The following is a 23,813-nucleotide window of genomic DNA, read 5'->3' as shown; positions in this document are numbered from 1 at the left end:
ACATTGACAGAATGGGGTCAGTCTGCTCTTCCCTGGGTGGGTGACATTGACAGAGTGGGATCAGTCTGTTCTTCACTCGGTGTGTTACATTGACAGAGTGGGGTCAGTTTGCTCTTCTCTGGGTGGGTTACATTGAAAGAGTGGGGTCAGTCTGCTCTTCTCTGGGTGTGTTTCATTGACAGTGTGGGGTCAGTCTGCTCTTCCCTGGGTGTGAAACATTGACAAAGTGATGTCAGTCTGCACTAACCCTGGTTGTGTTTCATTGACAGAGTGGGGTCTGTCTGCTCTTCCCTGGGTGTGTTACATTGACAGAGTGGGGTCAGTCTTCTCTCCCTGGCTGAGTTACATTGACAGAGTTTATTCTGACTGCTCTTCCCTGGGTGTATTACATTGACAGAGTGGGGTCATTCTGCACTTCCCTGGTTGTGTTACATTGACGGAGTCGGGTCAGTCTGCTCTTCACTGGGTGAGTTACTTTGACTGAGTGGGGTCAGTCGGAACTTCACTGGGTGTGTTACATTGACAGAGTGGGGTCAGTTTGCTCTTCCGTGGGTGTGTTACATTGACAGAGTGGGGTCAGTCTGCTCTTCCCTGGGTGAGTTACATTGACAGAGTGTGGTCAGTCTGCTCTTGCCTGGGTTTGTCACATTGACAGAGTGGGGTCAGTCTGCTCTTCCCTGTGTCTGTTACACTGACAGAGTGTGGACAGTCTGCTCTTCCGTGGGTGAGTTACATTGACAGAGTGGGGTCAGTCTGCTCTTCACTGGGTCTGTTGCATTAACAGAGTGGGGTCAGTCTGCTCTTCCCTGGGTGTGTTACATTGACAGAGTGAGGTCAGTCTGCACAAATTCTGGTTGTGTTACATTGACAGAGAGGAGTCAGTCTGCTCTTCCCTGGGTGAGTTACATTGACAGAGTGGGGTCAGTCTGCTCTTGCCTGGGTTTGTCACATTGACAGAGTGGGGTCAGTCTGCTCTTCCCTGTGTCTGTTACACTGACAGAGTGTGATCTGTCTGCTCTTCCCTGGGTGAGTTACAATGACAGAGTTGGGTCAGTCTGCTCTACCCTGTGTCTGTTACACTGACAGAGTGAGGTCAGTCTGCACTTCCCTGGTTGTGTTACATTGACAGAGTGGGGTCAGTCTGCTCTTCCCTACGTGAGGTACATTGCCAGAGTGAGGTCAGTCTGCTCTTGCCTGGGTTTGTCACATTGACAGAGTGGGGTCAGTCTGCTCTTCCCTGTGTCTGTTACACTGCCAGAGTGAGGTCAGTCTGCTCTTCCCTGGGTGAGTTACATTGACAGAGTTGGGTCAGTCTCCTCTACCCTGTGTCTGTTACACTGACAAAGTGAGGTCAGTCTGCACTTCCCTGTGTGGGTGACATTGACATAGTGGAGTCAGTCTGCTCTTGCCTGTATATGTTTGTTTGACAGAGCGGGGTCAGTGTGCGCTTGCCTGTGTGAGTAATTTTGCAGAGTGAGGTCAGTCTTCTCTTCCTTCGATGTGTTACATTGACAGAGTGAGGTCAGTCTGTTCTACCCTGGGTGTGTAACATTGACAGAGTGGGGTATGTCTACTCTTGCATGGGGGTGTTACATTGACAGAGTGGGGTCAGTCTACTCTTGCATGGGTGTGTTACATTGACAGAGTGGGGTCAGTCTGCACTAACTCTGGTTGTGTTACATTGACAGAGTGGGGTCAGTCTGCTCTTCCCTGGGAGTGTTACATTGACAGAGTGGGGTCAGTCTGCTCTCCTCTGGGTGTGTTACATTGACAGTGTGGGGTCAGTCTGCTCTTCGCTGGGTCTGTTACATTGAGAGAGTGATGTCAGTCTGCACTTCACTGATTGTGTTACATTGACAGAGTGGGTTCAGTCTGCTCTTCCTGGGTGAGTTACATTGACAGAGTGGGGTCAGTCTGCTCTTCACTGGGTGTGTTACATTGACAGAGTGAGGTCAGTCTGCACAAAATCTGGTTGTGTTACATTGACAGAGTGGGTTCAGTCTGCTCTTCCCTGGGTGAGTTACATTGACAGAGTGGGGTCAGTCTGCTCTTGCCTGGGTTTGTCACATTGACAGAGTGGGGTCAGTCTGCTCTTCCCTGTGTCTGTTACACTGACAGAGTGTGGTCAGTCTGCTCTTCCCTGGGTGAGTTACATTGACAGAGTGGGGTCAGTCTGTTCTTCACTGGGTCTGTTGCATTAACAGAGTGGGGTCAGTCTGCTCTTGCCTGGGTTTGTCACATTGACAGAGTGAGGTCAGTCTTCTCTTCCTTCGATGTGTTACATTGACAGAGTGAGGTCAGTCTGTTCTACCCTGGGTGTGTAACATTGACAGAGTGGGGTATGTCTACTCTTGCATGGGGGTGTTACATTGACAGAGTGGGGTCAGTCTACTCCTGCATGGGTGTGTTACATTGACAGAGTGAGGTCAGTCTGTTCTACCCTGGGTGTGTAACATTAACAGAGTGGGGTAAGGCTATTCTTGCATGGGTGTGTTACATTGACAGAGTGGGGTCTGTCTACTCTTCCATAGGTGTGTTACATTGACAGAGTGGGGTCAGTCTGTCTTCCATGGGTGAGTTATATTGACACACTGTGGTCATTCTGCTCTTCCCTGGCTGTGGTACATTGAATGAGTAAGGTCAGTCTGCTCTTCACTGGGTGTGCTACATTGACAGAGTGGGGTCAGTCTGCACTAACTCTGATTGTGTTACATTGACAGAGTGGGGTCAGTCTGCTCTTCCCTGGGAGTGTTACATTGACAGAGTGGGGTCACTCGGCTCTTCCCTGGTTGTGTTATATTGACAGAGCGGGGTAAGTCTGCTCTTCGCTGGGTGAGTTACTTTGACAGAGTGGGGTCTGACTGCACTTCGCTGGGTGTGTTACATTGACAGAATGGGGTCAGTCTGCTCTTCCCTGGGTGGGTGACATTGACAGAGTGGGATCAGTCTGTTCTTCACTCGGTGTGTTACATTGACAGAGTGGGGTCAGTTTGCTCTTCTCTGGGTGGGTTACATTGAAAGAGTGGGGTCAGTCTGCTCTTCTCTGGGTGTGTTTCATTGACAGTGTGGGGTCAGTCTGCTCTTCCCTGGGTGTGAAACATTGACAAAGTGATGTCAGTCTGCACTAACCCTGGTTGTGTTTCATTGACAGAGTGGGGTCTGTCTGCTCTTCCCTGGGTGTGTTACATTGACAGAGTGGGGTCAGTCTTCTCTCCCTGGCTGAGTTACATTGACAGAGTTTATTCTGACTGCTCTTCCCTGGGTGTATTACATTGACAGAGTGGGGTCATTCTGCACTTCCCTGGTTGTGTTACATTGACGGAGTCGGGTCAGTCTGCTCTTCACTGGGTGAGTTACTTTGACTGAGTGGGGTCAGTCGGAACTTCACTGGGTGTGTTACATTGACAGAGTGGGGTCAGTTTGCTCTTCCGTGGGTGTGTTACATTGACAGAGTGGGGTCAGTCTGCTCTTCCCTGGGTGAGTTACATTGACAGAGTGTGGTCAGTCTGCTCTTGCCTGGGTTTGTCACATTGACAGAGTGGGGTCAGTCTGCTCTTCCCTGTGTCTGTTACACTGACAGAGTGTGGACAGTCTGCTCTTCCGTGGGTGAGTTACATTGACAGAGTGGGGTCAGTCTGCTCTTCACTGGGTCTGTTGCATTAACAGAGTGGGGTCAGTCTGCTCTTCCCTGGGTGTGTTACATTGACAGAGTGAGGTCAGTCTGCACAAATTCTGGTTGTGTTACATTGACAGAGAGGAGTCAGTCTGCTCTTCCCTGGGTGAGTTACATTGACAGAGTGGGGTCAGTCTGCTCTTGCCTGGGTTTGTCACATTGACAGAGTGGGGTCAGTCTGCTCTTCCCTGTGTCTGTTACACTGACAGAGTGTGATCTGTCTGCTCTTCCCTGGGTGAGTTACAATGACAGAGTTGGGTCAGTCTGCTCTACCCTGTGTCTGTTACACTGACAGAGTGAGGTCAGTCTGCACTTCCCTGGTTGTGTTACATTGACAGAGTGGGGTCAGTCTGCTCTTCCCTACGTGAGGTACATTGCCAGAGTGAGGTCAGTCTGCTCTTGCCTGGGTTTGTCACATTGACAGAGTGGGGTCAGTCTGCTCTTCCCTGTGTCTGTTACACTGCCAGAGTGAGGTCAGTCTGCTCTTCCCTGGGTGAGTTACATTGACAGAGTTGGGTCAGTCTCCTCTACCCTGTGTCTGTTACACTGACAAAGTGAGGTCAGTCTGCACTTCCCTGTGTGGGTGACATTGACATAGTGGAGTCAGTCTGCTCTTGCCTGTATATGTTTGTTTGACAGAGCGGGGTCAGTGTGCGCTTGCCTGTGTGAGTAATTTTGCAGAGTGAGGTCAGTCTTCTCTTCCTTCGATGTGTTACATTGACAGAGTGAGGTCAGTCTGTTCTACCCTGGGTGTGTAACATTGACAGAGTGGGGTATGTCTACTCTTGCATGGGGGTGTTACATTGACAGAGTGGGGTCAGTCTACTCTTGCATGGGTGTGTTACATTGACAGAGTGGGGTCAGTCTGCACTAACTCTGGTTGTGTTACATTGACAGAGTGGGGTCAGTCTGCTCTTCCCTGGGAGTGTTACATTGACAGAGTGGGTCACTCGGCTCTTCCCTGGTTGTGTTATATTGACAGAGCGGGGTAAGTCTGCTCTTCGCTCGGTGAGTTACTTTGACAGAGTGGGGTCTGACTGCACTTCGCTGGGTGTGTTACATTGACAGAATGGGGTCAGTCTGCTCTTTCCTGGGTGGGTGACATTGACAGAGTGGGATCAGTCTGTTCTTCACTCGGTGTGTTACATTGACAGAGTGGGGTCAGTTTGCTCTTCTCTGGGTGGGTTACATTGAAAGAGTGGGGTCAGTCTGCTCTTCTCTGGGTGTGTTTCATTGACAGTGTGGGGTCAGTCTGCTCTTCCCTGGGTGTGTTACATTGACAAAGTGATGTCAGTCTGCACTAACCCTGGTTGTGTTTCATTGACAGAGTGGGGTCTGTCTGCTCTTCCCTGGGTGTGTTACATTGACAGAGTGGGGTCAGTCTTCTCTCCCTGGCTGAGTTACATTGACAGAGTGGGGTCTGACTGCTCTTCCCTGGGTGTGTAACATTGACAGTTTGGGGTCACTCTGCTCTTCCCTGGTTGTGTTACATTGACAGAGTGGGGTCAGTCTTCTCTTCTCTGGGTGTGTTACATTGACAGAGTGGGGTCAGTCTGCTCTTCCCTGGGTGAGTTACATTTAAAGTGTGGTGTCATTGTGCTCTTACCTGTGTCTGTTACACTGACAGCGTGGGGTCAGTCTGCTCTTCCCTGCGTGTGTTACATTGACGGAGTGGGGTCAGTCTGCTCTTTCCTGCGTGTTTCAATGACAGAGTGACGTCAGTCTGCACTTCCCTGGCTGTGTTACATTGACTGAGTGGCGTCAGTCTGTTCTTCCCTGGGTGGGTGACATTGACAGAGTGGGGTTTGTCTGCTCTTCCCTAGGTGTGTTACATTGACAGAGTGGGGTCAGTCTGTCTTCCATGGGTGAGTTACATTGACAGACTGTGGTCATTCTGCTCTTCCCTGGCTGTGCTACATTGACAGAGTGGAGTCATTCTGCACTTCCCTGGTTGTGTTACATTGACGGAGTCGGGTCAGTCAGCTCTTCCCTGGGTGAGTTACTTTGACAGAGTGGGGTCAGTCGGCACTTCACTGGATGTGTTACATTGACAGAGTGGGGTCAGTTTGCTCTTCCGTGGGTGTGTTACATTGACAGAGTGGGGTCAGTCTGCTCTTCCCTGGATGTGTTACATTGACAGAGTGAGGTCAGTCTGCACTTCCCTGGTTGTATAACATTGACAGAGTGGGGTCAGTCTGACCTTCCCTGGGTGAGTTACTTTGACAGAGTGGGGTCAGTCTGCACTTCACTGGGTGTGTTACATTGACAGAGTGGGGTCAGTCTGCACTTACCTGGTTGTGTTACATTGACAGAGTGGAGTCTGACTGCTCTTCCCTGGGTGTGTTACATTGACAGAGTGGGGTCAGTCTGCTCTTCCCTGCATGTGTTACATTGACAGAGTGAGGTCAGTCTGCACTTCCCTTGTCGTGTTAAATTGACAGAGTGGGTTCAGTCGGCTCTTCCTGGGTGAGTTACATTGACAGAGTGGGGTCAGTCTGCTCTTCACTGGGTGCGTTACATTGACAGAGTGAGGTCAGTCTGCACAAAATCTGGTTGTGTTACATTGACAGAGTGGGGTCAGTCTGCTCTTCCCTGGGTGAGTTACATTGACAGAGTGGGGTCAGTCTGCTCTTGCCTGGGTTTGTCACATTGACAGAGTGGGGTCTGTCTGCTCTTCCCTGCGTCTGTTACACTGACAGAGTGTGGTCAGTCTGCTCTTCCCTGGGTGAGTTACATTGACAGAGTGGGGTCAGTCTGCTCTTCACTGGGTGTGTTACGTTGACAAAGTGCGGTCACTCGGCTCTTCCCTGGTTGTGTTATATTGACAGAGTGGGGTCAGTCTGCTCTCCTCTGGGTGTGTTACATTGACAGTGTGGGGTCAGTCTGCTCTTCGCTGGGTCTGTTACATTGAGAGAGTGATGTCAGTCTGCACTTCACTGATTGTGTTACATTGACAGAGTGGGTTCAGTCTGCTCTTCCTGGGTGAGTTACATTGACAGAGTGGGGTCAGTCTGCTCTTCACTGGGTGTGTTACATTGACAGAGTGAGGTCAGTCTGCACAAAATCTGGTTGTGTTACATTGACAGAGTGGGTTCAGTCTGCTCTTCCCTGGGTGAGTTACATTGACAGAGTGGGGTCAGTCTGCTCTTGCCTGGGTTTGTCACATTGACAGAGTGGGGTCAGTCTGCTCTTCCCTGTGTCTGTTACACTGACAGAGTGTGGTCAGTCTGCTCTTCCCTGGGTGAGTTACATTGACAGAGTGGGGTCAGTCTGTTCTTCACTGGGTCTGTTGCATTAACAGAGTGGGGTCAGTCTGCTCTTGCCTGGGTTTGTCACATTGACAGAGTGAGGTCAGTCTTCTCTTCCTTCGATGTGTTACATTGACAGAGTGAGGTCAGTCTGTTCTACCCTGGGTGTGTAACATTGACAGAGTGGGGTATGTCTACTCTTGCATGGGGGTGTTACATTGACAGAGTGGGGTCAGTCTACTCCTGCATGGGTGTGTTACATTGACAGAGTGAGGTCAGTCTGTTCTACCCTGGGTGTGTAACATTAACAGAGTGGGGTAAGGCTATTCTTGCATGGGTGTGTTACATTGACAGAGTGGGGTCTGTCTACTCTTCCATAGGTGTGTTACATTGACAGAGTGGGGTCAGTCTGTCTTCCATGGGTGAGTTATATTGACACACTGTGGTCATTCTGCTCTTCCCTGGCTGTGGTACATTGAATGAGTAAGGTCAGTCTGCTCTTCACTGGGTGTGCTACATTGACAGAGTGGGGTCAGTCTGCACTAACTCTGATTGTGTTACATTGACAGAGTGGGGTCAGTCTGCTCTTCCCTGGGAGTGTTACATTGACAGAGTGGGGTCACTCGGCTCTTCCCTGGTTGTGTTATATTGACAGAGCGGGGTAAGTCTGCTCTTCGCTGGGTGAGTTACTTTGACAGAGTGGGGTCTGACTGCACTTCGCTGGGTGTGTTACATTGACAGAATGGGGTCAGTCTGCTCTTCCCTGGGTGGGTGACATTGACAGAGTGGGATCAGTCTGTTCTTCACTCGGTGTGTTACATTGACAGAGTGGGGTCAGTTTGCTCTTCTCTGGGTGGGTTACATTGAAAGAGTGGGGTCAGTCTGCTCTTCTCTGGGTGTGTTTCATTGACAGTGTGGGGTCAGTCTGCTCTTCCCTGGGTGTGAAACATTGACAAAGTGATGTCAGTCTGCACTAACCCTGGTTGTGTTTCATTGACAGAGTGGGGTCTGTCTGCTCTTCCCTGGGTGTGTTACATTGACAGAGTGGGGTCAGTCTTCTCTCCCTGGCTGAGTTACATTGACAGAGTTTATTCTGACTGCTCTTCCCTGGGTGTATTACATTGACAGAGTGGGGTCATTCTGCACTTCCCTGGTTGTGTTACATTGACGGAGTCGGGTCAGTCTGCTCTTCACTGGGTGAGTTACTTTGACTGAGTGGGGTCAGTCGGAACTTCACTGGGTGTGTTACATTGACAGAGTGGGGTCAGTTTGCTCTTCCGTGGGTGTGTTACATTGACAGAGTGGGGTCAGTCTGCTCTTCCCTGGATGTGTTCCATTGACAGAGTGAGATCAGTCTGCACTTCCCTGGTTGTATAACATTGACAGAGTGGGGTCAGTCTGACCTTCCCTGGGTGAGTTACTTTGACAGAGTGGGGTCAGTCTGCACTTCACTGGGTGTGTTACATTGACAGAGTGGGGTCAGTCTGCACTTACCTGGTTGTGTTACATTGACAGAGTGGGGTCTCACTGCTCTTCCCTGGGTGTGTTACATTGACAGAGTGTGGTCAGTCTGCTCTTCCCTGCATGTGTTACATTGACAGAGTGAGGTCAGTCTGCACTTCCCTTGTTGTGTTACATTGACAGAGTGGGTTCAGTCTGCTCTTCCTGGGTGTGTTACATTGACAGAGTGAGGTCAGTCTGCACAAAATCTGGTTGTGTTACATTGACAGAGTGGGGTCAGTCTGCTCTTCCCTGGGTGAGTTACATTGACAGAGTGGGGTCAGTCTGCTCTTGCCTGGGTTTGTCACATTGACAGTGTGGGGTCAGTCTGCTCTTCCCTGTGTCTGTTACACTGACAGAGTGTGGTCAGTCTGCTCTTCCCTGGGTGAGTTACATTGACAGAGTGGGATCAGTCTGCTCTTCACTGGGTCTGTTGCATTAACAGAGTGGGGTCAGTCTGCTCTTCCCTGGGTGTGTTACATTGACAGAGTGAGGTCAGTCTGCACAAAATCTGGTTGTGTTACATTGACAGAGTGGGGTCAGTCTGCTCTTCCCTGGGTGAGTTACATTGACAGAGTGGGGTCAGTTTGCTCTTGCCTGGGTTTGTCACATTGACAGAGTGGGGTCAGTCTGCTCTTCCCTGTGTCTGTTACACTGACAGAGTGTGGTCTGTCTGCTCTTCCCTGGGTGAGTTACAATGACAGAGTTGGGTCAGTCTGCTCTTCCCTACGTGAGGTAAATTGCCAGAGTGAGGTCAGTCTGCTCTTGCCTGGGTTTGTCACATTGACAGAGTGGGGTCAGTCTGCTCTTCCCTGTGTCTGTTACACTGACAGAGTGAGGTCATTCTGCACTTCCCTGGTTGTGTTACATTGACAGAGTGGGGTCAGTCTGCTCTTCCCTACTTGAGGTAAATTGCCAGAGTGAGGTCAGTCTGCTCTTGCCTGGGTTTGTCACATTGACAGAGTGGGGTCAGTCTGCTCTTCCCTGTGTCTGTTACACTGAATGAGTGTGGTCAGTCTGCTCTTCCCTGGGTGAGTTGCATTGACAGAGTTGGGTCAGTCTGCTCTTCCCTGTGTCTGTTACACTGACAGAGTGAGGTCAGTCTGCACTTCCCTGGGTGGGTGACATTGACAGAGTGGAGTTAGTCTGCTCTTGCCTGTATATGTTTGTTGACAGAGCGGGGTCAGTCTGCGCTCGCCTGTGTGAGTAATTTTGCTGAGCGAGGTCAGTCTTCTCTTCCTTCGGTGTGTTACATTGACAGAGTGAGGTCAGTCTGTTCTACCCTGGGTGTGTAACATTGACAGAGTGGGGTATGTCTACTCTTGCATGGGGGTGTTACATTGACAGAGTGAGGTCCGTCTGTTCTACCCTGGGTGTGTAACGTTGACAGAGTGGGGTAAGGCTATTCTTGCATGGATGTGTTACATTGACAGAGTGGGGTCTGTCTACTTTTCCCTAGGTGTGTTACATTGACAGAGTGGGGTCAGTCTGTCTTCCATGGGTGAGTTACATTGACAGACTGTGGTCATTCTGCTCTTCCCTGGCTGTGGTACATTGAATGAGTAAGGTCAGTCTGCTCTTCACTGGGTGTGCTACATTGACAGAGTGGGGTCAGTCTGCACTAACTCTGGTTGTGTTACATTGACAGAGTGGGGTCAGTCTGCTCTTCCCATGGAGTGTTACATTGACAGAGTGGGGTCACTCGGCTCTTCCCTGGATGTGTTATATTGACAGAATGGGGTCAGTCTGCCCTTCCGTGGGTGTGGTACATTGACAGAATGGGGTCAGTATGCTCTTCCCTGTGTGGGTGACATTGACAGCGTGGGATTAGTCTGTTCTTCACTCGGTGTGTTACATTGGCAGAGTGGGGTCAGTCTGCTCTTCTCTGGGTGGGTTACATTGACAGTGTGGGGTCAGTCTGCTCTTCTCTGGGTGTGTTTCATTGACAGTGTGAGGTCAGTCTGCACTTCCCTGGTTGTATAACATTGACAGAGTGGGGTCAGTCTGACCTTCCCTGGTGAGTTACTTTGACAGAGTGGGGTCAGTCTGCACGTCACTGGGTGTGTTACATTGACAGAGTGGGGTCAGTCTGCACTTACCTGGTTGTGTTACATTGACAGAGTGGGGTCTGACTGCTCTTCCCTGGGTGTGTTACATTGACAGAGTGTGGTCAGTCTGCTCTTCCCTGCATGTGTTACATTGACAGAGTGAGGTCAGTCTGCACAAAATCTGGTTGTGTTACATTGACAGAGTGGGGTCAGTCTGCTCTTCCCTGGGTGAGCTACATTGACAGAGTGGGGTCAGTCTGCTCTTGCCTGGGTTTTTCACATTGACAGAGTGGGGTCAGTCTGCTCTTCCCTGTGTCTGTTACACTGACAGAGTGTGGTCAGTCTGCTCTTCCCTGGGTGAGTTACATTGACAGATGGGGTCAGTCTGCTCTTCACTGGGTCTGTTGCATTAACAGAGTGGGGTCAGTCTGCTCTTCCCTGGGTGTGTTACATTGACAGATTGAGGTCAGTCTGCACAAAATCTGGTTGTGTTACATTGACAGAGTGGGGTCAGTCTGCTCTTGCCTGGGTTTGTCACATTGACAGAGTGGGGTCAGTCTGCTCTTCCCTGTGTCTGTTACACTGACAGATTGTGGTCTGTCTGCTCTTCCCTGGGTGAGTTACAATGACAGAGTGAGGTCAGTCTGCACTTCCCTGGTTGTGTTACATTGACCGAGTGGGTTCAGTCTGCTCTTCCCTACGTGAGGTACATTGCCAGAGTGAGGTCAGTCTGCTCTTGCCTGGGTTTGTCACATTGACAGAGTGGGGTCAGTCTGCTCTTCCCTGTGTCTCTTACACTGACAGAGTGTGGTCAGTCTGCTCTTCCCTGGGTGAGTTACATTGACAGAGTGGGGTCAGTCTGCTCTTCACTGGGTGTGTTACATTGACAGAGTGAGGTCAGTCTGCACAAAATCTGGTTGTGTTACATTGACAGAGTGGGGTCAGTCTGCTCTTCCCTGGGTGAGTTACATTGACAGAGTGGGGTCAGTCTGCTCTTGCCTGGGTTTGTCACATTGAGAGTGGGGTACGTCTGCTCTTCCCTGTGTCTGTTACACTGACAGAGTGTGGTCAGTCTGCTCTTCCCTGGGTGAGTTACATTGACAGAGTGGGGTCAGTCTGCTCTTCACTGGGTCTGTTGCATTAACAGAGTGGGGTCAGTCTGCTCTTCCCTGGGTGTGTTACATTAACAGAGTGAGGTCAGTCTGCACAAAATCTGGTTGTGGTACATTCATAGAGTGGGGTCAGTCTGCTCTTCCCTGGGTGAGTTACATTGACAGAGTGGGGTCAGTCTGCTCTTGCCTGGGTTTGTCACATTGACAGAGTGGGGTCAGTCTGCTCTTCCCTGTGTCTGTTACAATGACAGAGTTGGGTCAGTCTGCTCTACCCTGTGTCTGTTACACTGACAGAGTGAGGTCAGTCTGCACTTCCCTGGTTGTGTTACATTGACAGAGTGGGGTCAGTCTGCTCTTCCCTACGTGAGGTACATTGCCAGAGTGAGGTCAGTCTGCTCTTGCCTGGGTTTGTCACATTGACAGAGTGGGGTAAGTCTGCTCTTCCCTGTGTCTGTTACACTGACAGAGTGTGGTCAGTCTGCTCTTCCCTGGGTGAGTTACATTGACAGAGTTGGGTCAGTCTGCTCGACCTGTGTCTGTTACACTGACAGAGTGAGGTCAGTCTGCACTTCCCTGTGTGGGTGACATTGACAGAGTGGAGTCAGTCTGCTCTTGCCTGTATATGTTTGTTTGACAAAGCGGGGTCAGTCTGCGCTTGCCTGTGTGAGTAATTTTGCTGAGCGAGGTCAGTCTTCTCTTCCTTCGGTGTGTTACATTGACAGAGTGAGGTCAGTCTGTTCTACCCTGGGTGTGTAACATTGACAGAGTGGGGTAGGTCTACTCTTGCATGGGGGTGTTACATTGACAGAGTGGGGTCAGTCTACTCTTGCATTGGTGTGTTACATTGACAGAGTGAGGTCAGTCTGTTCTACCCTGGGTGTGCAACATTGACAGAGTGGGGTAAGGCTATTCTTGCATGGATGTGTTACATTGACAGAGTAGGGTCTGTCTACTCTTCCCTAGGTGTGTTACATTGACAGAGTGGGGTCAGTCTGTCTTCCATGGGTGAGTTACATTGACAGACTGTGGTCATTCTGCTCTTCCATGGCTGTGGTACATTGAATGAGTAAGGTCAGTCTGCTCTTCACTGGGTGTGCTACATTGACAGAGTGGGGTCAGTCTGCACTAACTCTGGTTGTGTTACATTGACAGAGTGGGGTCAGTCTGCTCTTCCCTGGGAGTGTTACATTGACAGAGTGGGGTCACTCGGCTCTTCCCTGGTTGTGTTATATTGACAGAGCGGGGTAAGTCTGCCCTTCCCTGGGTGAGTTACATTGACAGAGTGGCGTCTGACTGCACTTCGCTGGGTGTGTTACATTGACAGAGTGGGGTCACTCGGCTCTTCCCTGGATGTGTTATATTGACAGAATGGGGTCAGTCTGCCCTTCCGTGGGTGTGGTACATTGACAGAATGGGGTCAGTCTGCTCTTCCCTGTGTGGGTGACATTGACAGCGTGGGATCAGTCTGTTCTTCACTCGGTGGGTTACATTGACAGAGTGGGGACAGTCTGCTCTTCTCTGGGTGTGTTTCATTGACAGTGTGGGGTCAGTCTGCTCTTCCCTGGGTGTGTTACATTGACAGAGTGATGTCAGTCTGCACTAACCCTGGTTGTGTTTCATTGACAGAGTGGGGTCAGTCTGCTCTTCCCTGGGTGTGTTACATTGACAGAGTGGGGTCAGTCTTCTCTCCCTGGCTGAGTTACATTGACAGAGTTTATTCTGACTGCTCTTCCCTGGGTGTATTACATTGACAGAGTGGGGTCATTCTGCTCTTCCCTGGTTGTGTTACATTGACAGTGTGGGGTCAGTCTTCTCTTCTCTGGGTGTGTTACATTGACAGAGTGGGGTCAGTCTGCTCTTCCCTGGGTGAGTTACATTTAAAGTGTGAAGTCAGTCTGCTCTTCCCTGTGTCTGTAACACTGACAGAGTGTGGTCAGTCTGCTCTTCCCTGTTAGAGTTACATTAACAGAGTTGGGTCAGTCTGCTCTTCCCTGTGTCTGTTACACTGACAGCGTGGGGTCAGTCTGCTCTTCCCTGCGTGTGTTACATTGACGGAGTGGGGTAAGTCTGCTCTTTCCTGCGTGTTTCAATGACAGAGTGACGTCACTCTGCACTTCCCTGGCTGTGTTACATTGACTGAGTGGCGTCAGTCTGTTCTTCCCTGGGTGGGTGACATTGACAGAGTGGAGTCAGTCTGCTCTTCCCTGGGTGAGTTACATTGACAGACTGTGGTCATTCTGCTCTTCCCTGGCTGTGGTACATTGACAGAGTGAGGTCAGTCTGCTCTTCACTGGGTGTGCTACATTGACAGAGTGGGGTCATTCTGCACTTCCCTGGTTGTGTTACATTGACGGAGTCGGGTCAGTCTGCTCTTCCCTGGGTGAGTTACTTTGACAGAGTGGGGTCAGTCGGCACTTCACTGGGTGTGGTACATTGACAGAGTGGGGTCAGTTTGCTCTTCCGTGGTTGTGTTACATTGACAGAGTGGGGTCAGTCTGCTCTTCCCTGGATGTGTTACATTGACAGAGTGAGTTGAGTCTGCACTTCCCTGGTTGTATAACATTGACAGAGTGGGGTCAGTCTGACCTTTCCTGGGTGAGTTACTTTGACAGAGTGGGGTCAGTCAGCACTTCACTGGGTGTGTTACATTGACAGAGTGGGGTCAGTCTGCACTGACCTGGTTGTGTTACATTGACAGAGTGGGGTCTGACTGCTCTTCCCTGGGTGTGTTACATTTATAGATTGGGGTCAGTCTGCTCTTCCCTGCATGTGTTACATTGACAGAGTGAGGTCAGTCTGCAATTCCCTTGTTGTGTTACATTGACAGAGTGAGGTCAGTCTGCACTAACCCTGGTTGTGTTTCATTGACAGAGTGGGGTCTGTCTGCCCTTCCGTGGGTGTGGTACATTGACAGAATGGGGTCAGTCTGCTCTTCCCTGTGTGGGTGACATTGACAGCGTGGGATCAGTCTGTTCTTCACTCGGTGTGTTACATTGGCAGAGTGGGGTCAGTCTGCTCTTCTCTGGGTGGGTTACATTGACAGAGTGGGGACAGTCTGCTCTTCTCTGGGTGTGTTTCATTGACAGTGTGGGGTCAGTCTGCTCTTCCCTGGGTGTGTTACATTGACAGAGTGATGTCAGTCTGCACTAACCCTGGTTGTGTTTCATTGACAGAGTGGGGTCTGTCTGCTCTTCCCTGGGTGTGTTACATTGACAGAGTGGGGTCAGTCTTCTCTCCCTGGCTGAGTGACATTGACAGAGTGGGGTCCGACTGCTCTTCCCTGGGTGTGTTACATTGACAGTTTGGGGTCACTCTGTTCTTCCCTGGTTGTGTTACTTTGACAGAGTGGGGTCAGTCTTCTCTTCTCTGGGTGTGTTACATTGACAGATTGGGGTCAGTCTGCTCTTCCCTGGGTGAGTTACATTTAAAGTGTGAAGTCAGTCTGCTCTTCCCTGTGTCGGTAACACTGACAGAGTGTGGTCAGTCTGCTCTTCCCTGTTAGAGTTACATTGACAGAGTTGGGTCAGTCTGCTCTTCCCTGTGTCTGTTACACTGACAGCGTGGGGTCAGTCTGCTCTTCCCTGCGTGTGTTACATTGACGGAGTGGGGTAAGTCTGCTCTTTCCTGCGTGTTTCAATGACAGAGTGAGGTCAGTCTGCACTTCCCTGGCTGTGTTACATTGACTGAGTGGCGTCAGTCTGTTCTTCCCTGGGTGGGTGACATTGACAGAGTGGAGTCAGTCTGCTCTTCCCTGGGTGAGTTACATTGACAGACTGTGGTCATTCTGCTCTTCCCTGGCTGTGGTACATTGACAGAGTGAGGTCATTCTGCACTTCCCTGGTTGTGTTACATTGACGGAGTCGGGTCAGTCTGCTCTTCCCTGGGTGAGTTACTTTGACAGAGTGGGGTCAGTCGGCACTTCACTGGGTGTGTTACATTGGCAGAGTGGGGTCAGTTTGCTCTTCCGTGGGTGTGTTACATTGACAGAGTGGGGTCAGTCTGCTCTTCCCTGGATGTGTTACCTTGACAGAGTGAGGTCAGTCTGCACTTCCCTGGTTGTATAACATTGACAGAGTGGGGTCAGTCTGACCTTCCCTGGGTGAGTTACTTTGACAGAGTGGGGTCAGTCTGCACTTCACTGGGTGTGGTACATTGACAGAGTGAGGTCAGTCTGCACTTCCCTTGTTGTGTTACATTGACAGAGTGGTGTCAGTCTGATCTTCCCTGGGTGAGTTACATTGACAGAGTGGGTTCTGACTGCTCTTCCCTTGGTGTGTTACGTTGACAGAGTGGGGTCACTCGGCTCTTCCCTGGATGTGTTATATTGACAGAGTGGGTTCAGTCCGCTCTTCTCTGGGAGTGTTACATTGACAGTGTGTGGTCAGTCTGCGCTTCTCTGGGTGTGTTAAATTTACAGAGTGGGGTCAGTCTGCATTTCCCTGGGTGTGTTATATTGACATAATGGGGTCAGTCTGCTCTTCTCTGGGTGTGTTAAATTGAGAGAGTGATGTCAGTCTGCACTTCCCTGGTTGTGTTACATTGACAGAGTGTGGTCAGTCTGCTCTTCTCTGGGTGTGTTACATTGACAGAATGGGGTCAGTCTGCTCTTCTCTGGGTGGGTGACATTGACAGAGTGGGATCAGTCTGTTCTTCACTCAGTGTGTTACATTGACAGAGTGGGGTCAGTCTGCTCTTCTCTGGGTGGGTTACATTGACAGAGTTGGGTCAGCCTGCTCTTCTCTGGGTGTGTTACATTGACAGTGTGTGGTCAGTCTACTCTTTCCTGGGTCTGTAACATTGAGAGAGTGATGTCAGTCTGCACTTCCCTGGTTGTGTTACATTGACAGAGTGGGGTCAGTCTGCTCTTCCCTGGGTGAGTTACATTGACAGAGTGGGGTCAGTCTGCTCTTCACTGTGTGTGTTGCATTAACAGAGTGGGGTCAGTCTGCCCTTCCCTGGGTGAGTTACATTGCGAGAGTGGGGTCTGTCTGCTCTTGCCTGGGTTTGTCACATTGACAGAGTGGGGTCAGTCTGCTCTTACCTGTGTCTGTTACACTGACAGAGTGTGGTCAGTCTGCTCTTCCCTGGGTGAGTTACATTGACAGAGTTGGGTCAGTCTGCTCCACCCTGTGTCTGTTACACTGACAGAGTGAGGTCAGTCTGCACTTCCCTGGTTGTGTTACATTGACAGAGTGGGGTCAGTGTGCTCTTCCCTGGGTGGGTGACATTGACAGAGTGGAGTCAGTCTGCTTTTGCCTGTGTATGTTTGTTTGACAGAGCGGGGTCAGTCTGCGCTTGCCTGTGTGAGTAATTTTGCAGAGTGAGGTCAGTCTTCTCTTCCTTCGGTGTGTGACATTGACAGAGTGAGGTCAGTCTGTTCTACCCTGGGTGTGTAACATTGACAGATTGGGGAATGTCTACTCTTGCATGGGGGTGTTACATTGACAGAGTGGGGTCAGTCTACTCTTGCATGGGTGTGTTACATTGACAGAGTGAGGTCAGTCTGTTCTACCCTGGGTGTGTAACATTGACAGAGTGGGGTAAGTCTATTCTTGCATGGGTGTTTTACATTGACAGAGTGGGGTCTGTCTACTCTTCCTTGGTTGTGTTACATTGACAGAGTGGGGTCAGTCTGTCTTCCATGTGTGAGTTACATTGACAGACTGTGGTCATTCTGCTCTTTCCTGGCTGTGGTACATTGAATGAGTAAGGTCAGTCTGCTCTTCACTGGGTGTGCTACATTGACAGAGTGGGGTCAGTCTGCACTAACTCTGGTTGTGTTACATTGACAGAGTGGGGTCAGTCTGCTCTTCCCTGGGTGAGTTACTTTGACAGAGTGGGTCAGTCTGCACTTCACTGGGTGTGTTACATTGACAGAGTGGGGTCAGTCTGCACTAACCTGGGTGTGTTACATTGACAGAGTGGGGTCAGTCTGCTCTTCCCTGGATATGTTACATTGACAGAGTGGGGTCAGTCAGGTCTTCCCTGGGTGAGTTACAGTGACAGAGTGGGGTCTGACTGCTCTTCCCTGGGTGTGTTACATTGACAGAGTGGTGTCACTCGGCTCTTCTCTGGATGTTTTATATTGACAGAGTGGGGTCAGTCTGCTCTCCCCTGGGTGGGTGACATTGACAGAGTGGGATCAGTCTGTTCTTCACTCGGTGTGTTACATTGACAGAGTGGGGTCAGTCTGCTCTTCTCTGGGTGTGTTACATTGACAGAGTGATGTCAGTCTGCACTAACCCTCGTTGTGTTTCATTGACAGAGTGGGGTCTGTCTGCTCTTCCCTGGGTGAGTTACATTGACAGAGTGGGGTCTGACTGCTCCTCCCTGGGTGTGTTACATTGACAGATTGGGGTCACTCTGCTCTTCCCTGGTTTTGTTACATTGACAGATTTGGGTCAGTCTTCTCTTCTCTGGTTGTGTTACATTGTCAGAGTGGTGTTAGTCTGCTCTTCCCTGGGTTTGTTACATTGACAGAGTGGGGTCAGTCTGCTCTTCCCTGCGTGAGTTACATTGACGGAGTGGGGTCAGTCTGTTCTTTCCTGCGTGTTTCAATGACAGAGTGACATCAGTCTGCACTTCCCTGGCTGTGTTACATTGACTGAGTGGGGTCAGTCTGCTCTTCCCTGGGTGGCTGACATTGACAGAGTGGAGTCAGTCTGCTCTTCACTGGGTGTGGTACATTGACAGAGTGAGGTCAGTCTTCTCTTCACTGGGTGTGCTACATTGACAGAGTGGGGTCATTCTGCACTTCCTTGGTTGTGTTAAATTGACAGAGTCGGGTCAGTCTGGTCTTCCCTGGGTGAGTTTCTTTGACAGAGTGGGGTCAGTCTGCACTGCACTGGGTGTGTTACATTGACAGAGTGGGGTCAGTTTGCTCTTCCGTGGGTGTGTTACATTGACAGAGTGGGGTCAGTCTGCTCTTCGCTGGATGTGTTACATTGACAGAGTGAGGTCAGTCTGCACTTCCCTGGTTGTATTGCATTGACACAGTGGGGTCAGTCTGCTCTTCCCTGGGTGAGTTACTTTGACAGAGTGGGGTCAGTCTGCACTTCACTGGGTGTTTTACATTGACAGAGTGGGGTCTGACTGCTCTTCCCTGGTTGTATAACATTGACAGAGTGGGGTCAGTCTGCTCTTCCCTGGCTGAGTTACTTTGACAGAGTGGGGTCAGTCTGCACTTTACTGGGTGGGTTACATTGACAGAGTGGGGTCAGTCTGCACTTACCTGGTTGTGTTACATTGACAGAGTGGGGTCAGTCTGCTCTTCCCTGCATGTGTAACATTGACAGAGTGAGGTCAGTCTGCACTTCCCTTGTTGTGTTACATTGACAGAGTGGTGTCAGTCTGATCTTCCCTGGGTGAGTTACATTGACAGAGTGGGTTCTGACTGCTCTTCCCTGGGTGTGTTACATTGACAGAGTGGGGTCACTCGGCTGTTCCCTGGTTGTGTTATATTGACAGAGTGGGGTCAGTCTGCTCTTCTCTGGTGCGTTACATAGACAGTGTGCGGTCAGTCTGCTCTTCCCTGGGTTTGTTACATTGAGAGAGTGATGTCAGTCTGCACGTCCCTGGTTGTGTTATATTGACAGAGTGGGGTCAGTCTGCTCTTCCCTGGGTGAGTTACATTGACAGTGTGGTGTCAGTCTGTTCTTCACTCGGTGTGTTGCATTAACAGAGTGGGGTCAGTCTGCTCTTCCCTGGATGTGTTACATTGACAGAGTGAGGTCAGTCTGCACTTCCCTTGTTGTGTTACATTGACAGTGTGGGGTCAGTCTGCTCTTCCCTGGGTCTGTTACATTGAGAGAGTGATGTCAGTCAGCACTTCCCTGATTGTGTTACATTGACAGAGTGGGGTCAGTCTGCTCTTCCCTGGGTGAGTTACATTGACAGAGTGGGGTCAGTCTGCTCTTCCCTGGGTGTGTTACATTGATAGAGGGAGGTCAGTCTGCACTAAATCTGGTTGTGTTACATTGACAGAGTGGGGTCAGTCTGCCCTTCCCTGGGTGAGTTACATTGACAGAGTGTGGTCCGTCTGCTCTTCCGTGGGTGAGTTACATTGACAGAGTTGGGTCAGTCTGCTCTACCCTGTGTCTGTTACACTGACAGAGTGAGGTCAGTCTGCACTTCCCAGGTTGTGTTACATTGACAGAGTTGGGTCAGTCTGCTCTTCCCTGGGTGGGTGACATTGACTGAATGGAGTCAGTCTGCTCTTGACTGTGTATGTTTGTTTGACAGAGGGGAGTCGTTCAGCGCTTGCCTGTGTGAGTAATTTTGCAGAGTGAGGTCTGTCTTCTCTTCCTTCGGTGTGTTACATTGACAGAGTGAGGTCAGTCTGTTCTACCCTGGGTGTGTAACATTGACAGAGTGGGGTATGTCTACTCTTGCATGGGGGTGTTACATTGACAGAGTGGAGTCAGTCTGCTCTTCCCTGGGTGTGTTACATTGACAGAGTGGGGTCAGTCTGTCTTCCATGGGTGTGTAACATTGACAGACTGTGGTCATTCTGCTCTTCCCTGGCTGTGGTACATTGACAGAATGAGGTCAGTCTGCACTTCCTTGGTTGTGTTAAATTGACAGAGTCGGGTCAGTCTGGTCTTCCCTGGGTGAGTTTCTTTGACAGAGTGGGGTCAGTCTGTACTTCACTGGGTGTGTTACATTGACAGAGTGGGGTCAGTTTGCTCTTCCGTGGGTGTGTTACATTGACAGAGTGGGGTCAGTCTGCTCTTCCCTGGCTTTGTTCCATTGACAGAGTGGGGTCAGTCTGCTCTTCCCTGGGTGAGTTACATTGACAGTGTGGGGTCAGTCTGCTCTTCACTGTGTGTGTTGCATTAACAGAGTGGGGTCAGTCTGCTCTTCCCTGGGTGTGTTACATTGACAGAGTGAGGTCAGTCTGCACTAAATCTGATTGTGTTACATTGACAGAGTGGGGTCAGTCTGCCCTTCCCTGGGTGAGTTACATTGCGAGAGTGGGGTCTGTCTGCTCTTGCCTGGGTTTGTCACATTGACAGAGTGGGGTCAGTCTGCTCTTACCTGTGTCTGTTACACTGACAGAGTGTGGTCAGTCTGCTCTTCCCTGGGTGAGTTACACTGACAGAGTGTGGTCAGTCTGCACTTAACTGGTTGTGTTACATTGACAGAGTGGGGTCAGTCTGCTCTTCCTGCATGTGTAACATTGACAGAGTGAGGTCAGTCTGCACTTCCCTTGTTGTGTTACAGTGACAGAGTGGTGTCAGTCTGATCTTCCCTGGGTGAGTTACATTGACAGAGTGGGTTCTGACTGCTCTTCCCTGCGTGTGTTACATTGACAGAGTGGGGTCACTCGGCTCTTCCCTGGTTGTGTTATATTGACAGAGTGGGGTCACTCTGCTCTTCTCTGGGTGCGTTACATTGACAGTGTGGGGTCAGTCTGCTCTTCTCTGGGTGTGTTAAATTGACAGAGTGGGGCCAGTCTGCTTTTCCCTGGTGTGTTATATTGACATAATGGGGTCAGTCTGCTCTTCCCTGAGTGGGTGACATTGACAGAGTGGGATCAGTCTGTTCTTCACTCGGTGTGTTACATTGACAGAGTGGGTTCAGTCTGCTCTTCTCTGGGTGGGTTACATTGACAGTGTGCGGTCAGTCTGCTCTTCCCTGGGTGTGTTACATTGAGAGAGTGATGTCAGTCTGCACGTCCCTGGTTGTGTTATATTGACAGAGTGGGGTCAGTCTGCTCTTCCCTGGGTGAGTTACATTGACAGTGTGGTGTCAGTCTGTTCTTCACTTGGTGTGTTGCATTAACAGAGTGGGGTCAGTCTGCTCTTCCCTTGTTGTGTTACATTGACAGTGTGGGGTCAGTCTGCTCTTCCCTGGGTCTGTTACATTGAGAGAGTGATGTCAGTCAGCACTTCCCTGATTGTGTTACATTGACAGAGTGGGGTCAGTCTGCTCTTCCCTGGGTGAGTTACATTGACAGAGTCGGGTCAGTCTGCTCTACCCTGGGTGTGTTACATTGACAGAGGGATGTCCGTCTGCACTAAATCTGGTTGTGTTACATTGTCAGAGTGGGGTCAGTCTGCCCTTCCCTGGGTGAGTTACATTGACACAGTGTGGTCAGTCTCCTCTTCTGAGGGTGAGTTACATTGACAGAGTTGGGTCAGTCTGCTCTATCCTGTGTCTGTTACACTGACAGAGTGAGGTCAGTCTGCACTTCCCAGGTTGTGTTACATTGACAGAGTTGGGTCAGTCTGCTCTTCCCTGGGTGGGTGACATTGACTGAATGGAGTCAGTCTGCTCTTGCCTGTGTATGTTTGTTTGACAGAGGGGAGTCGGTCAGCGCTTGCCTGTGTGAGTAATTTTGCAGAGTGAGGTCTGTCTTGTCTTCCTTCGGTGTGTTACATTGACAGAGTGAGGTCAGTCTGTTCTACCCTGGGTGTGTAACATTGACAGAGTGGGGTTTGTCTACTCTTGCATGGGAGTGTTACATTGACAGAGTGGGGTCAGTCTACTCTTGCATGGGTGTGTTACATTGACAGAGTGAGGTCAGTCTGTACTACCCTGGGTGTGTAACATTGACAGACTGCGGTCATTCTGCTCTTCCCTGGCTGTGGTAATTTGACAGAATAAGGTCAGTCTGCTCTTCCTTGGTTGTGTTAAATTGACAGAGTCGGGTCAGTCTGGTCTTCCCAGGGTGAGTTTCTTTGACAGAGTCGGGTCAGTCGGTACTTCACTGGGTGTGTTACATTGACAGAGTGGGGTCAGTTTGCTCTTCCGTGGGTGTGTTACATTGACAGAGTGGGGTCAGTCTGCTCTTCCCTGGATGTGTTACATTGACTGAGTGAGGTCAGTCTGCACTTCCCTGGTTGTATAACATTGACACAGTGGGGTCAGTCTGCTCTTCCCTGGGTGAGTTACTTTGACAGAGTAGGGTCAGTCTGCACTTCACTGGGTGTGTTACATTGACAGAGTGGGGTCTGACTGCTCTTCCCTGGGTGTGTTACATTGACAGAGTGGGGTCAGTCTGCTCTTCTCTGGATGTGTTACATTGACAGAGTGAGGTCAGTCTGCACTTCCCTGGTTGTATAACATTGAGAGAGTGGGGTCAGTCTGCTCTTCCCAGGGTGAGTTACTTTGACAGAGTGGGGTCAGTCTGCATTTTACTGGGTGGGTTACATTGACAGAGTGTGGTCAGTCTGCACTTAACTGGTTGTGTTACATTGACAGAGTGGGGTCAGTCTGCTCTTCCTGCATGTGTAACATTGAGAGAGTGAGGTCAGTCTGCACTTCCCTTGTTGTGTTACATTGACAGAGTGGTGTCAGTCTGATCTTCCCTGGGTGAGTTACATTGACAGAGTGGGTTCTGACTGCTCTTCCCTGGGTGTGTTACATTGACAGAGTGGGGTCACTCGGCTCTTTCCTGGTTGTGTTATATTGACAGAGTGGGGTCAGTCTGCTCTTCCCTGGCTTTGTTCCATTGACAGAGTGGGGTCAGTCTGCTCTTCCCTGGGTGAGTTACATTGACAGAGTGGGGTCAGTCTGCTCTTCACTGTGTGTGTTGCATTAACAGAGTGGGATCAGTCTGCTCTTCCCTGGGTGTGTTACATTGACAGAGTGAGGTCAGTCTGCACTAAATCTGATTGTGTTACATTGACAGAGTGGGGTCAGTCTGCCCTTCCCTGGGTGAGTTACATTGCGAGAGTGGGGTCTGTCTGCTCTTGCCTGGGTTTGTCACATTGACAGAGTGGGGTCAGTCTGCTCTTCCCTGGGTGAGTTACACTGACAGAGTGTAGTCAGTCTGCACTTAACTGGTTGTGTTACATTGACAGAGTGGGGTCAGTCTGCTCTTCCTGCATGTGTAACATTGACAGAGTGAGGTCAGTCTGCACTTCCCTTGTTGTGTTACATTGACAGAGTGGTGTCAGTCTGATCTTCCCTGGGTGAGTTACATTGACAGAGTGGGTTCTGACTGTTCTTCCCTGGGTGTGTTACATTGACAGAGTGGGGTCACTCGGCTCTTCCCTGGTTGTGTTATATTAACAGAGTGGGGTCAGTCTGCTCTTCTCTGGGTGCGTTACATTGACAGTGTGGGGTCAGTCTGCTCTTCTCTGGGTGTGTTAAATTGACAGAGTGGGGTCAGTCTGCTTTTCCCTGGGTGTGTTATATTGACATAATGGGGTCAGTCTGCTCTTCCCTGAGTGGGTGACATTGACAGAGTGGGATCAGTCTGTTCTTCACTCGGTTTGTTACATTG

This window comes from Chiloscyllium punctatum, chromosome 33 (assembly GCF_047496795.1).
Source record: "Chiloscyllium punctatum isolate Juve2018m chromosome 33, sChiPun1.3, whole genome shotgun sequence".
Classification (NCBI taxonomy): Eukaryota; Metazoa; Chordata; class Chondrichthyes; order Orectolobiformes; family Hemiscylliidae; genus Chiloscyllium; species Chiloscyllium punctatum.
The sequence above is the reverse complement of the archived record's forward strand: the minus strand, read 5'-3'. Positions refer to the sequence as shown.